Below are 16,728 nucleotides of genomic sequence, written 5' to 3' on the forward strand. Positions count from 1 at the left end.
GGAGGCTATGCATTACAGAGCTATGATTCCTAAACCCTTTCTCCGATTTGGATGTGAAAACTCTCATATTGCAGCTGGGAGTGTGCACTTTCAGCCCATATTATATATAGAATTGTATTTCTGAACATGTTTTTGTAAACAGCTAAAATAACAAAACTTGTGTCACTGTCCAAATATTTCTGGACCTAACTGTATTTCTCCTACTGAGAACATATGGTCTGCATGTGCATGTGAAGCTGCGGCTGTCCCTCGGTGGATTTCTTTCACTTTAGTCGCCAGCAACCTTAGATTTCCCACCTGGGTGATCATTATTGCGGCACATTTGGCTGCATATACTCACGGACGGGTGTGCGGTGCTGGCGCGTCATGGATTTTTCTTTTTTAGGAAAATGTTCTTTAATTAAAACAATTACTTGTATCTATTGTAACACAGACGTAACACCAAGAAGGAAAAGTGATGGAATTATGCAAATTATAGAATGGAGACACACGAGTGATATGGAAATGATGAAAAAGCGGTAACAACACACTGAGCCCACCTTTAACCCCTTCACCCCTGGGTGATTTTCCATTTTTCTAGGAGGGGGGGTTCGCTCCCCTTGTTCTGAGAGCCATAACCTTTTTTATTTTGCCGTCAATCTTGCTATATAAGGGCTTATTTTTTGTGGGACAAGTTGTACTTTTAAATGAAACCATAAGTTTTACCATATAGTGTTCTGGAAAATGGCAAAAAAACTCCAAGTGCAAAAAAGTGTGATTTCATGATTGTTTTTGGGATAGGTTTTTCACAGTGTTCACTATATGGTAAAACTGATGTGTGGGTGTGATGCCTGACGTCGGTGCGAGTTCGTAGACACCAAACATGTATAGGTTTACTTTTATAGGGGGTTAAAAAAATTCAGATGTTTATCAAAAAAAAAAGGCGCACTTTTTGCTCCATTCACCGTGATCGGTAGTACTCTCACTTTTTGGGATCTTTGCCTCAGTGACAGCTTATTTTTTGCGTCTTGAACTGACGTTTTTAACGGTACCATTTATGCGTACAAGCGCCGTTTTGATCGACTCTTATTGCATTTTGCGCAAAATTCGTGGTGACTAAAAAACATAATTTTGGCGTTTGAAATTTTTTTTGCCGCTACGCTGTTTACCGATCAGATTAATTTTATATTTCGACAGATCGGGCATTTCTGAACGCGGCGATACCAAATGTCTGTATGTTTTTTAACCCTTTAATTTTCAATGGGTCGAATGGAAGGTGATTTGAACTTTTAAATTTTTTTTTATTTTTTTTTAATTTTTGAAAACTTTTTTTTTAATTTTTTTTTTATTTTACTTGGTCCCCTAGGGGACTATAAGGATCAGCAGTCTGATCGCTCATTCTTTCTTGTAGATCAGAGCAGCATTGCTCTGATCTGCACAAAAGCAGCTCTCCTGACATACACTGCCCTCTGCACATGACCCAGTGCTACCATGGCAACCATCGGATCCACGGGATCACATCACTCCCGATAGAGCTGGGTAAGTGAATGCTTACCGCGGCCCGCTGTTACATCACGCTGTGACATTTATATAAGGGGTTAACAGGCACGAGTGGGTAGTGAATCCACTTGTGCTTGATAGCCGCACATGTCAACTGTTCAAATCAGCTGACATGTGCAGCGATCGCAGCTCGCGACAGCAGGTAGGGATTAACCTGACACGATCAATGATGTACCCATTACGGCATGTGTCGTGAAGAGGTTAATGTCCTTGCTCGCTCTTCTCTGCACCCGCTCTAGTTCAGTTATGTCTTCCTTACAATATTTTGGGCTCCAGTACATACTCTATTTTTCGGTTTATAAGATGCACCCCAAATTTAGGGTAAAAAAAAGGGGGGGTGAGTCAGTCTTACAATCCGGTGGTATCTCACCGGCAGCGGTGGTAGAGTGGAGTTACAGGAGGCAGGGGCGGTGGCGGAATAAGGCAATGTTGCGGGGGCTGTGCTGGGGCTGCGCTGTGCAGCGGCTGCAGGCCAAAGGCGATGTGGGGCTGCATGCGCCATCCTGAAAATGGCGAGTGTGCAGATATAGCTCTCTGCACAAGATCTCATCTGTGCACACGCCGCCTCCAGCCCATTGATCTCCCAGCAGCGGACTTAAGGAAAATGGCGCCCGGAGGTGGCAAGTGCGGAGATGCACCGACTGCGGGTGCCATTATTTTGAAGTCTGCACAGCCAACATTTTCAGGATGGCGCCCGCAGCACTAGCACAGCGCCTTCGGCCTGCAGCCCCAGCACAGTGCAGCTCCAGCACATCGCCCGCAGCCACAGCACAGCTCCAGCTCAGCGCCCGTGGCTCCAGCACAGTGCCCGCAGCCCCAGCACAGTGCAGCTCCAGCACATTGCCCGCAGCCCTAGCACAGCGACCGCCGCTCCAGCTCAGCGCCCGGGGCCCCAGCACAGTGCCCACAACCCCAGCACAGCACAGCTCCAGCACAGTGCCCGCAGCCCCAGCACAGTGCAGCTCCAGCACATCGACCGCAGCCCTAGCACAGCGACCGCAGCTCCAGCTCAGCGCCTGGGGCCCCAGCACAGTGCCCGCAACCCCAGCACAGCACAGCTCCAGCACATCGCCCGCAGCCCCAGCACAGCACAGCTCCAGCACAGTGCCCGCAGCCCCAGCACAGCACAGCTCCAGCACATCGCCCGCAGCCCCAGCACAGTGCCCGCAGCTCCAGCTCAGCGCCCAGGGCCCCAGCACAGTGCCCGCAACCCCAGCATAGTGCAGCTCCAGCACATCGCCTACAGCCCCAGCACAGTGCCCGCAGCTCCAGCTCAGCGCCCGCGGCCCCAGCACATCACCCGCAACCCCAGCACAGCGCAGCTCCAGCACATCGCCCGCAGCCCCAGAACAGTGCCCACAGCTCCAGCTCAGCGCCCGTGGCTCCAGCACAGTGCCCGCAACCCCAGCACAGCTCCAGCACATCGCCTGCAGCCCCAGAACAGTGCCCGCAGCTCCAGCTCAGCGCCCGTGGCTCCAGCACAGTGCCCGCAACCCCAGCACAGCACAGCTCCAACACATCGCCCGCAGCCCCAGCACAGTGCCCGCAGCTCCAGCTCAGCGCCCGCGGCCCCAGCACATTGTCCGCAACCCCAGCACAATGCAGCTCCAGCACATCGCCCGCAGCCCCAGCACAGTGCCTGCAGCTCCAGCTCAGCGCCCGGGGCCCCATCACAGTGCCCGCAGCTCCAGCTCAGCGCCCGCGGCCCCGGCACATTGCCCGCAACCCCAGCACAATGCAGCTCCAGCACATCGCCCGCAGCCCCAGCACAGTGCCCGCAGCTCCAGCTCAGCGCCCGGGGCCCCATCACAGTGCCCGCAACCCCAGCACAGTGACCGCAGGTCCAGCTCAGCGCCCACGGCATTGCTTCTGTGACCTCTCTTAACCATCCCCAGTAAGCAACATTTGGAACATAAGCTGCACCCCTCAATTTCCTACCAAATTTTGATGGATCTGTCTTATAATCCAAAAAATAAGGCAAGTGTGGCTGCACTAGTGACTTGTAAAGATGCAAAACTACGCTCCTCATCATTGAAATCACAACACCAAGAAAAAAAATCAACACAGGCCACATGTTCCTCGCACTACTGTGAGCAGCCTGCGTGGCCTAAATATGTCACCATGACTGCAGAGTCTCCAGACTTGTCTCCCATTGAGCACATCTGGAACATCATTGGTCAGGAATCGCACAGGAAGCTGCCCGCAGCGGATCTTGATGATTTCTTTGCCCAATGTGCATTCAGCGTCAATACCATTAATGACTTCGGTGATAGCAGCTGAGGCTGTAAATGCGGTGATTTCTGCGCGTCGCGCTCACATTCGATACTGAATAATTCGAGATGTTTTGAAAATGTTGTTTCCATTCTTTCAATATTTGCATATAATTATCATTTCTCTGATTTTTAGCATTCCACCACTTTTCCTTCTTATTGTTGCGATTTCCACGTTGAGCGTATAATAAAAATGAGACCTCGTCTTCTGCGCGTCTGTATTTCTCTGATTGTGTTTCCGATGTTCTTCGTCAGGTTTCTGTATCTCAATGACTCTGAGGCTATTAGCACTTGACTACACGAGTCCTACCTGGGAATACAGATATAAATAATGTGACACTTTTCTCATTCCATGTGCTACATTATATCACACCTTAAAGCCACGCGCTCGCTGAGTGACGACGGCTGCTTATGAGCAGGACTATAGAGACTGAGCGCAGATTCCTCCACAGTCACAATTAAAAGCAAATACATGAAGCTTCAATAGTCTACAATGTGACAGATTCAGGAGATTTCAGATCCAAGAGGATAAAATTGGACAGATTAAAGCACTAAATGACTGATCAAACCAAGCATAGGAGCTCAGAGGAGCCTGGTGAGGCCAAAAACAGTTCAGTCCTCCTTCCCACCTTCTTGTTTTCCCTCTATCTTCACCCTTCTCTGATACATGTAAAGCCACATTTGTCAATCAAACATGAAAGGGGCAGAAATAAATGCACAAGGAGAAGGTGGGAAGATGCAATGAACAGCTTGGCTGCACCTTTAGTGCACTGAGCGCCTGTGCTTGGTTTGAACAGTCACTTTGTACTGACAGTCTCCTTTTAAAAAGTCCAAATCAGAAAGAAAATTTGGGCCATGTCCAATGGATGACTTCTCCCCACCTATCTTAATTGGGAGGTATCTTCCTGTTAAGGGTACGTTCACAAGAGGGTATGACTCGGACGAGTGCAATGCGAGAAAATCTCGTATTGCACTCCAACCAATGTTATTCAATGAGAGAGATTTTTTCTCATCCAGATTTTGCATGAGCGAAAAGTTGCAGCATGCTGCGATTGTCAGCGAGAGCGATGGCACTTGCACCCATAAAAGTCTATGTGTGCGAGTGAAACATCAGACTGCACTCGGATGACACTGGAGTGCAGTGAGATAATCGCATCAGCTGACGATGGAGCAGATGGGGAGATTAATCCCTCCCTCTCCTCCGCAGCTGTGATCTGATCGCAAGATCGGATCACAGTTACATGACACTTGGCTCACGCTGGCAGCAAAGCAGGAGGGTCATTAGCATATTGCAGATCGCATCCGATGCTCTCGCATCTACTGTCATACGATCGAGTGAATACAGCCTTAGAAGGAGAAACTGTCAATCAAGTCCAGTCAGGCGGGAAAATGTCCAAGAGGAGCTGCCCGCTGGACACTTTACCCTGTGCGCTGACTCCTCTCCCCCCGCCTGGCTTGTCTTTATTATGAGGCTCAAACACCCAAAAGATCTCCCTTGTTGGAGCATTAAAGAGGTCATCCACTACTTTAGCCTTGATATATGATCGTGGGGGTGCAACACACAGCACCTCCGCCGATCAGCTGGTCTTGGTGTCATCGATGGCCGGAACGGCACATTTACGGAGCTGCATAGATCCGTCAACAGAAGAGGGGCTGAACATCCATCCCCCATGTAGCACCCGACCACGGCCACTTAACAGTAGACGGAACCAAACTGCGGTCCGTAATTGTTTAGTTCCGGCCGCTGCCGGCACCAAGAACATTTGATCGGCAGGAGTTCCGGTTGTAGCACCCCATTGGTGACCTGTTCTAAGGCACCGCTCACATCAGCGGTATTTTGCCGCAAAACCGGATCCGTCACAAATGCATTTCCCTTCCATTCATTTCTTATGGAATTGCGGCAGGATGCGGTCACATGCGGTTGCGTGTGTCATACACAACCGCCTTTTGCCGCGATTGCATAGGAAATGAATGGAAGTGAAACGCATTTGTGACGGATCCGGTTTTGCGAGAAAATACCGCTGATGTGGTTAAGCCATCAATAAAGTAGTGGACAACCCCTTTAATAGGCCCTATATACATTTAATGAAAGCGGGGTCTTGGGTAAGGGTTGCCCAACTAAGCCCCTTCCCCCAGGCAGATGGAATTTTTCTTTTCCCACTTTTCTACAAGACGGTCTCAATTAAGTTTTGGCTTTGTTTTTTTTTCGTAGCTTTTCTTACAGTTCATTTCTAGGTTCCTCACCCTTGCGTTTATCCCTCTCGACAGTCGGTGGCCGCCATTTTCAGGGCTTCCATCTATAATTTTCACTTGGACCCAGTAACATCTAGTTCTCGAAAATTGTATATTTTTTTTTTTTTTTGCACTAATTTTAGGCCAGACTAGAAGTATGGCGCCTACAGCAGCCAATCAGATGAAGAAAGGCAAGGATCTGGTTGATTCCTGTAGGAATCTCCTCCACGTTGAGGAATTAAGTAATGATAGTGCATGATAAATTGTGATATATCGGATTAGTACATACACCCCTTCTCATATTTTCCTTCCCGGTATCCCCCCGCTCTTCAGCTATAGGCTGCCATTGCTCCAGACTGGCCCGGCTATGAGGCGCAGAATTATCCCCCCCAGTGAGGATGGAGCGGTCGGGAGCGGTGCACTGGGGTCTTGATGAGAAGTGGTGGGGGGGTTGGTAAAGTTATTTCTCTATGGCTGTAGGACACCTGGGCTGCTTGCAAAAATAATACATGCATTTTATGTCATTGCGCTAATAAAACTGAAATGGAATATTGATGTTTTGTCTTTTTTTCCTTGTCGAGTGTCTTTGCGTTGGCGGAGACGTGGTTCACGTTTCGTTTCCAAGTCATGTACTTGTTTATCCAAATGCGCTCATAGTGACAGCCAATCTGCCAAACTGAACATGTCCATAATTAATGTGTCACATTAGTGTCTGCCCCACTGTCATTACAACAAACTTTGCTGGCTCCTCCCTCTAGCTCCACCTTCTGCCTCTAGCTCCTCCCACTGCATCTAGCTTCTCCCTTGGCCTATAACTCTACCCCCTCAGCCTATAGCTCCTCTCTTTGCCTCTAGGTCCTCTGCCTTTAGCTCCCCCTCTGCCACTAGAGCCTCCCTTTGCCTCTAACTCCTCCCTCAGCCTACAGCTCCTCCTGCTTCTAGCGCCTCTCTCTGCCTCTAGCTGCTCCCTTTGCCACTAGCACCTCACTCTGCCTCTAGCTCCTCCCTCTACCTCTAACTCCTCCCTCAGCCTATAGCTCCTCCCTCAGCCTACAGCTCCTTCTTCTGCTTCTAGCGCCTCTCTCTGCCTCTAGCTGCTCCCTTTGCCACTAGCACCTCACTCTGCCTCTAGTTCCTCCCTCTACCTCTAACTCCTCCCTCAGCCTATAGCTCCTCCCTCTGCATTGAGCTCCTCCTTCTGCCTCTAGCTCCTCCCTCTGCCACTAGCTCCTCCTTCTGCTTGTAGCTCCTCCCTTTACCTTTGTAGCTCCTTTCTCTGCCTTTAGCTTCCTTCTCAGCCTATAGCTCCTCCCTCAGCCTCCAGCTCCTCCTTCTGCTTCTAGCACCTCTCTCTGCCTCTAGCTGCTCCCTTTACCACTAGCACCTCCCTCTGCCTCTAGCTCCTCCCTCTACCTCTAACTCCTCCCTCAGCCTATAGCTCCTCCCTCTGCATTTGGCTCCTCCTTCTGACTCTAGCTCCTCCCTCTGCCACTAGCTCCTCCTTCTGCCTCTAGCTCCTCCTTCTGCCTCTAGCTCCTCCCTTTACCTCTAGCTTCCTTCTCTGCCTTTAGCTCTTCCCTCTGCCTTTAGCTCCACCCTCTGCCTCCAGCTCCTCCCTCTTCCTTTAGCTCCTCCCTCTTGCCTTCATCATAGAATCTGATTAGCACCAACTGCCATCTCCTATCTCAGTAATGGGAAAGTCTTCACCGAATACAGATTTTTCCTGCAGAATTGATACATTTGCTAATAACTGATCAATTCTGGCAGAGATATATTACAAAGCTGCTTATTTTTATGTGTACTATTGATTTATGAAATAAAAATGGAAATGACAGTTACGCTTTAAGTACTGTCTGACAGCAGATTTATTCTGCCCGAACTACACATAACAGCCGTGTATGTTTTACTCTGGAATTCTGTGGTGTCTTGGAGAAAATATACTTTGAAAAGCCAGGCGGGAACCTTGCCTGTCAGATGACTAGTCCAAAAGGCAGGTCCCCAGCGGCTTCTCCCCGCCCCAATCTCCTAGTCTGACAGATCTCTCCCTATACAAACACAGAGGGAGAAAGCTGTCAGTCCCGTGGGGCAGGAAAGAAGCCGCCAGGGACCTGCCTCTGACTTTGCTTGCGGTTCTAGTCATCAGGATCCATTTAAATAGGGAGAATTAACAATTTTGCACAATAAGGGTAGACCTTATAGGCATGAATGTTCGCTAGACAAAAAAATAATATATTTTTTTTGGGGTGGGATCAATTTCCTAGGATGTTAGAGAGAGGGAGGATGTAGCAGTCACACTCAGACCATCAGGCTCCCTTTAAATAGGGAGAATTAACAATTTTTCCACAATAAGGGTAGACCTTATAGCATAAATGCTTGCTGGACAAAAAGAAAATTGTTTTATTTTGGGGGGGGGGATCAATTTCCTAGGATGTTAGAGATAGGGAGGATGTAGTAGTCACACTCAGACCATCAGGCTCCCTTTAAATAGGGAGAATTAACAATTTTGCACAATAAGGGTAGACCTTATAGGCATAAATGCTTGCTGGACAAAAAAAAAATTGGGGTTTTTTTTTGGGGGGGATCAATTTCCTAGGATGTTAGAGAGAGGGAGGATGTAGCAGTCACACTCGGACCATCAGGATCCCTTTAAATAGGGAGAATTAACAATTTTGCATAATAAGGGTAGACCTTATAGGCATGAATGCTTGCTGGACAAAAAAAATATTGTTTTTTTTGGGGGGATCAATTTCCTAGGATGTTAGAGATAGGGAGGATGGAGTAGTCACACTCGGACCATCAGGCTCCCATTAAATAGGGAGAATTACCAATTTTGCACAATAAGGGTAGACCTTATAGGCATAAATGCTTGCTGGACAAAAAAGACAAAATTATTTTTTTTTGATTGGGGGACAAATTTTATAGGTTGTTAGAGAGAGGGAGGATGTAGCAGTCACACTCGGACCTGACATCTGAGGAGGTTTCCAGGCTCCGCTTCCAGGTATTATAATCGTTCACATCCGAGGAGAGGTGTAACTACAATAGGTGCAGGGGCTGCAATCACACCCGGCCCTTTTGCTTATATAAAAAGACAAATGCTATTAAAAGACTTGCAATAATTGGGGGCCTCATTGGAGCTCTTGCATTGGGGCCCATGAGCTTCAAGTTACGCCATTGGCCCCCATAATAAATGGGGGGCCAGGAGCTTCATGCAGAGAGGAAGGCTTCGCCCCGGTGTTGGCGATGGCGTGCATTTTCTACGCCGTTGCCACATTTCTCCACCGCGGCCCCCGTATGCGCCGCTCTGTCAGAAGTGCAATCAAAGAGATTTCATCAGGCGGCTGAAAGACGTCAGCGCCGGCTCAGTGATTAAAAAGAAAAAAGAAAAGCAGAAATCAGCACTTTGGAATTAAAGCGTCTTTCTGGTTTCATGTAGCAGACAACTGTGTCTTTGTTGTGTCTTGTGATGAGAGCGGCCACAGGGCAAGTGAGCGCCGAGATCCCATAGAAGTGAACATGAATGAGCTTGTCCTCCAGCTGCACCTCAGGATTACACGGGCCTAGCCGGCACCGGCGCCAACCGTCTGAAGTCACCGGCTGCTGGATTACACCTCGCGAGGTATCGGGGGCCTCGTGCCTCAAAAGGATGACAGCGAAGAACGGAAAAACGAGTATAAAGAGCGAAGGAAAACAGCTTGTATAGTATCATAGATCGCCGACACAAGTCCTTAAAGGGATTGTCTACTCCTATGTATGTAATGCTCACAAGGAGGGCTTACAAAAAGAAACTTTGTATCTATTGTTTACATTTTTTCCATAAACCAAAATAAGAAACTTTGTAACAGACTGTATTAGGCTAAGTTCACACTTCCGTTGTTTTGCATCAGTCACAATCCGTAGCCTTGAGGAATTACGGTATCCTGCAAAATATTTTGCAGGAATCCTGTTTTTCCCCAGAGGCTTCTATTAGTGACGGATTGTGACTGATGATGCTGCGTTGCATCCGCTGCGTCGCGGTCAGTCGTTTTTTAACTGACCGCCGGGCGGGAGCAACGCAGCCTGTAACGTTTTTTGAGCAGCGCGATCCGTAGGATTTCGCTGCGCATGCGCTCTCTGGCTCCCCGCCCCCGTAACCAGGATAAACATCGGGTAACCAAGCAATGCGCTTTGGTTGGTTACCCGATATTTACAGTGGTTACGGGTGCAGGGAGCTAGCGCTAAGCGGTGTACGCTGGTAACCAAGATAAATATCGGGTAACCAAGCAAACTGCTTTGCTTTTAGTTACCCGATATTTACCCTGGATACAGTGTGCAAGGAGGCTGACACTTCACCACTCGGCTCCGCCCCCTCCCGCACTCCGAATGTGTACACACACACACTCACACTCACTTGTCCCCAGCCCTGCAGTCCCCGCGGCACTGACGTCCTCAGCTCCACGGCCCCGCTCGGCTCCACCCCCTCGCGCTTCGCCCCCTCCCGCACTCCGCATGTACACACGCATGTAGACACACACACACACACACACATATACACACTCACTCACTCACCTGTCCCCAGCCATGCAGACCGCGGCACTGACGTCCTCAGCTCCGCCCCCCGAACTCCGCCCCCCGAACTCCGCCCCCCGCACACAACGGAGTCCGACAAAGAAATTATTTTCCTTGTCACCATTGTCATCCGTTGTACAACGCATCAGTCACATGCGTCAAGCAACGCATGTGACTGATGCAAAACAACGGAAGTGTGAACTTAGCCTTAGAGAAAATTACTTTTTTCTTCTCCTGATCTGATGTTTCAGTCTCAAAGTTTTCAATTTTCGGAGAAAATCTTTCTTCACTCAATACAGAATTTATCATTACTGAGACAGGAGATGACAGTTGGTGCTCATGAAGTTTTATGAAGAGCTGTAGTTTCAGGAGAACTTGCAGCAGAATGTCTGTTTCTGCCTCCGCCTTCTCCCATCTCCATAGAATTTTAAAAGCACCAACTGTCATCTCCTATCTCAGTAATGGGGAAATCTGTTTTCAGTTTATACAGATTTTATCATTACTGAGACAGAAGATGACAGTTGGTGCTCATGAAGTTTTATGGAAAGCTGTTGTTTTGGAAGAACTTGCAGCAGAAGGTCTGTTTCTGCCTCCAGCTCCTCTCCACCTCCACAGAATGTTAAAAGCAAAAAGTGTGACCTCCATAGAATGGTAAAGGCACCAACTGTCATCTCCATCTCAGTAATGGGGAAATCCGTCTCCAGTTTATACCGATTTTTCATTACTGACTCAGGAGATGACATAGTTGGTGCTCATGAAGTTTTATGCAGGACTGTTGTTTGAGGAGAACTTGCAGCAGAATGTCTGTTTCTGCCTCCAGCTCCTCTCCACCTCCATAAAATAGTAAAGGCACCAACTGTCATCTCCTATCTCAGTAATGGGGAAATCCCTTTTCAGTTAATACAGATTTTATCATGACTGAGACAGGAGAAGACAGTTGGTGCTCAAGAAGTTTTATGGAGTGCTGTCATTTCAGGAGAACTTGCAGCAGAATGTCTGTTTCTGCTTCTGGCTTCTCCCACCTCAAGAGAATGTTAAAAGCACCAACTGTCATCTCCATCTCAATAATGGGGAAATCCTTAGGTTAGGTCATCAATGTCTGCTCATCCAAAGACTGACATCCGGCACCCCCTTTAACGCTTGCGGCTGGTGTAGGGGTAGAGAATGGGATTAGTAGACCCACTGGACCACAGGGGGGACCCAGGCTTACTCTTTAGTGGAAGGGGCTTAACTAAGCGCATACCGCAAGGCGGACGCCTGGTACCACTCCCAAGGCAGTGACCGGGGACTGAGGCAGCTGAGCCCCCAGGAGAGGAGACAGACTCGGGTATGGACACAGGTGCAGGCAGGTACAAGTGGGATGACCGAGGAAGACAGTCAGGCGGGTACGGACAGGAATGGTGAGCATGGCAGGGACAGATAGGTATGGGAAGGCAGACTCAGTTACAGGTGACGGACACAGAGATAACGGGAACTGACAAATAGACAGACAGGACACTGACTAAGGGCTGCTTCTCACTTGCGAGTTTCTCGCAGTAGAGCAATGCGAGAAAAACTCGCATTGGAATCGGACACATGTTAGTGAATGATTCAGCTCTCATCTGCGATTTTTTTCTCAGTCCAAATCGGGCCGAGAAAAAAATCGCAGCATGCTGCTTTTTTGCGAGTTTCTCGCACCATTTGTCTCAATGATTTCCTATGGAAGGGGATTTAAACTAGGATCCCACACGCGCACCAGAGTTCATATTTGCGAGTGTGGCAGTAACTTCGCTCATTAAATATTCAACAGATGAATGTGACATCACATTCCCATAGGTTAATTAAATGACACATGTGTAATAGCTTTTATATAATTAAGATGTTGCATGAAACTAGCATCGCAAACGCGACACACACGCGAGCAAAAAGCATCGCACTTGCGTTGCACTCGCACCTAACGTGAACTAAAATCAGCCGAGTAATTTTCAGCCCAGTCGGACCGATTTTACTCGCATAGATGTGTTTCCAGCCTTACTCAAGGTGTTGCGCAAGCACCTCACCTAATGGGAGGGTGCCTTAAATAAATAGTGCCTCTCAGCCATAGGCTGAGAGGCATTTCCTGGAAATTGCGAACCCGGCCCTTTAAGAGTAGGGCCGGTGTGCACTTACATGCCCTAAGCGCATTCCCGGGAAGCCTGTGCGGCATGTACAGGGCCGGGGAGGGAAGGAGGCAGCAGCACACATGGACAGCCGGAGTAGTGCGGGAAGGACATGAGACCCGGCCAGGGCGGTGAGTAAGTCGGCATCTCTCCAGGACTACACCCCCGCTGATCATTTGTTCTTGGTGCCTGCGGCGGCAGCAGGCAGTCAGCAATGCTCAGTTCCGGAGCTTCCCCGTATTGTGATAGCGGCCGGGCACAGCACATCTGCCTCCTATTAATTTAAAGGGAGACGAATGTGCAGTACCCGGCTGATGTCACTATCATTTGATGGGGTAGCTCCAGGACTGAGCATTTCAGGCTGCCTGCTGACAGTACCGAAAACAGCTGATCGGCGGGGATCCCGGGTGTCGTGCCCCAGCCAATCGGACAGTGATGATGTTTCCGAAGGATCCTATCAATGAAAAAGTAGTGGACAACCCCTTTAAGGCTTGTGTAGTTATTAGAGGATAATCGCTCATTCACAGCTTCCATGAATTATCGCAGAGCGGCTACAATGAGCGTCTCTGGAGGAGCCGTCCCGTCCACCATGAAACATCCAATTGATTTTAATAGGTGCAGTGTAATTCTTCATTTCCCCTGTGGTGGCGCTGCAGGGCAATGTAACACAACCTGGTTTTCTACAGGTTTTTGCTGATTTCTGGTTATCCCAATATAGCTAACAATGTATTGTTCAAAAGTGGAAAACCCCTTTAAGACCTTGATGATCTATTGCCAGGATTTGCAATCACTGTCACCTCTGATTGCCACAAACAACAAGGAATATGCCGAGTCCTTGGCTGACCGTCAGAACATAGGGGCACAGCATCTTCCCAATGTTGATTGCACAGCTGTTCCAAGGATCGTATGTTGATTGCAAATTATAGCAATATATCATTAACCCCTTCATGACCTTGCAATTTCATTTTTTTTCCCTGCCCTTATTCCAAGAGCCACAACTTATTTTTTATTTTCCCTTCCCCATAGCCGTATAGGAGCTTTCTTTTTGCAGGACGAGTTGATATCATTCATTTTATCATGTGATGCACTGGAAAGCGGAAAAAAAATCCAAATGCGTTGAAATTGCAAAAAAAAAAGTGCAATTCCACATTTGCTTTTTACTTACCATGTTCATTAGATGCTAAAACTGAACTTTCAATTTTATACTCCAGGTTGGTACGAGTGCGCAGATACCAAACATGTCTATTTTATTTTTATGTTAAGTGGTGAAAAACTTTTGGGAAAGTTGTAAAAAAAAAAAAACAAATTTTTTTTTTGTCTTGTCTCCTTTTTCTGAGACCCATAACTTTTTGATTTTTCGGGCAAGGGCTTATTTTTTATGAACTTTTTATGACCTTAGTGGTAGATACAATGTCTTCATCGCCTCTTTTTGCAATGTTGTATATATATATATATACTTATATTGCAAATATTATTTTTGGGGCAAAAATAATAATTCTGACGTTCTGATTTTTTTTTCTCGTTATGCTCTTTACCGATTCGATTAATTTATTTTATATTTTTATAGATCGGATTTTTTTATGAATGCATCGATACCAAATTATGTGTATTATATTTTTTTTTAATGGTGCAAACCTTTTTTTTAAATGTTGATTTTTTTTTTTTACATTTTAAACTTTTTTTTCAAATTTTTACTATATTTATTAGTCCCCATAGGGGACTTCAAGCTGCGATTGTCCATTCCAAAAGCTCCAACAGAAATCTTTAATTGTATTGGTCTATTTATATGGGCAAGAGGGATTTTTTGGGCCCCCTAAGTTCCAGGGCCTGATTGCAATTTGCCAACCAAAAAGAAAAACTCCTATAAAATAATTACAATTGCAACCCCTGCACCTATTGTAGTTACGCCCCTGTCAGCGGTATTTTTGCATCACCGGCCCAAACTGTGCTCTTTGGTGGCAAGGACTCTCTGGTCAGGTCAAACCAGAAAGCCTCAGAGCAGCACTTTGCAAATTCCATGGCAAAGAGCTTGTAAGCGCTGCACTCTTTGCCTGGATGACCGGCCACCTCTAATAGACTGCAGCAGTGGCCCTTAACCAAGGCAGCGAGCAGCAAACTAAAGAATTAAAAATCCTTCTTTATTTTTTAATAAAATGAAGAGGATTTTAAATAAGAGGGAAATTGCAAAGTTGATTGTTTTTACAAGAACTTTGAAGGTTTACCCATTTTTGATGACGAGAAATCACTATTTTCGCCTCCCAAGTTGCCAATTTCACTTTTTGATCTGAGAATTCCTTTAATAGCTTGAGTGGGAATTCTTCTCCAATTGTTGCATAATATATAAATAATAAAATAAATAAATAAAATATATACAAAATAAATAAAATATATAATAAATAAATAAATATCTGAAACTTTCTAAATTACTTTCCTATATTCAAGATCTGTTTGCTGTCAGTGAATAGGAACCTTCTTGTTTGTATCCATAGGTTGAAACCTGATAATAAATACTGAGATTTTGCTGAAACTTTGAGTAAAATAAAACTAAATTATGTTTTTTTTGTTTTTTCTTTTCCTTTAAAACTTCATACAACCAAATCTTAAGGGCTGCGATTGAGAAGTATGTGTGGAACACTTTTGCAATCATGTAACAAAAAATGATACAAATCATAAAGAAAATGTATTAATATTTCTTCAATTAGTACCAACAGCTTCCAACAGGGGGCGCATTTATGATCTATTTATTAAATATATGTGATAGGAAATAATTTGCACAATTTTTTTTTTTATTTTTTATAAAATAAGTCTTTGATGGAAGCATTTTTGGAGACATGAAAATATAAGTCCTATCTCCATCATCTTCTCGGTCTTAAGATTGCGGACGCTTTGAGCAGGTTTTCATCTCTTTAATACTTGGAGCCCAAGAAGAATGTAATAAAACTGGACGGGAAGTTAAAGGTTCACAATATTAAATCAATTTCCCCTCACAAATATAAATTAAGGGTAAAGACGATGGCTTCCAGAATCGATAAAAAAAAATCCCATAAGACTTCTGTTTCATTTTTCCTCCTCGTCATCCTAAATCTTGGTGTTAGGAAGTAAATATATTTCTTGCAGGAGAAGAGGTGAGATTGTCAGCGGAGAAGACGCAGATTGCTTTTATATTGACCTAAGAACAGATTCTATTTATCAAATTGAAATTGCTTTAACGACCTCTGAACCCCATTATACAATTTTCATATAGAATTCACCTATACAGACAGCTAGTTTGTACATACATTATATTACTTTAGTTGAGTTATATCCTGTATTATACTCCAGAGCTGCACTCACTATTCTGCTGGTGCAGTCACTGTGTACATACATTACATTACTGATCCTGAGTTACCTCCTGTATTATCTCCAGAGCTGCACTCACTATTCTGCTGGTGGAGTCACTATGTACACACATTACATTACTGATCCTGAGTTACATCTTGTATTATACTCCAGAGCTGCACTCACTATTCTGCTGGTGGAGTCCCTATGTACATACATTACATTACTGATCCTGAGTTACATCCTGTATTATACTCCAGAGCTGCACTCACTTGTCTGCTGGTGCAGTCACTGTGTACATACATTACATTACTGATGCTGAGTTACCTTCTGTATTATACTCCAGAGCTGCACTCATTATTCTGCTGGTGCAGTCACTGTGTACAGGGCCGGATTAAGGTTGGTGGGGGCCCCTGGGCAGAAAATCTGGTGGGGGCCCAATAAACGTTAACATTTTTAGCCATAACAGTAGAGCGCGAACTGTAGCATTTAGATATAAATCCAATGAACATGTGTCTTATCCTGTTCTACCACATTCAGATTTCCAGTACTACAATACCGATACAGTCCTGGATAATTCACAGCTGTCCACTTACACACAGAAAGATCGAGGATCGCGCTGTTCCCTGCCGCCATCGGTGGCCCCTTGACACGATCACGGGAAGTCGATGGTTCCTATGGTAGCG

Source organism: Anomaloglossus baeobatrachus, chromosome 10, assembly GCF_048569485.1.
Source record: "Anomaloglossus baeobatrachus isolate aAnoBae1 chromosome 10, aAnoBae1.hap1, whole genome shotgun sequence".
Lineage (NCBI taxonomy): Eukaryota > Metazoa > Chordata > Amphibia > Anura > Aromobatidae > Anomaloglossus > Anomaloglossus baeobatrachus.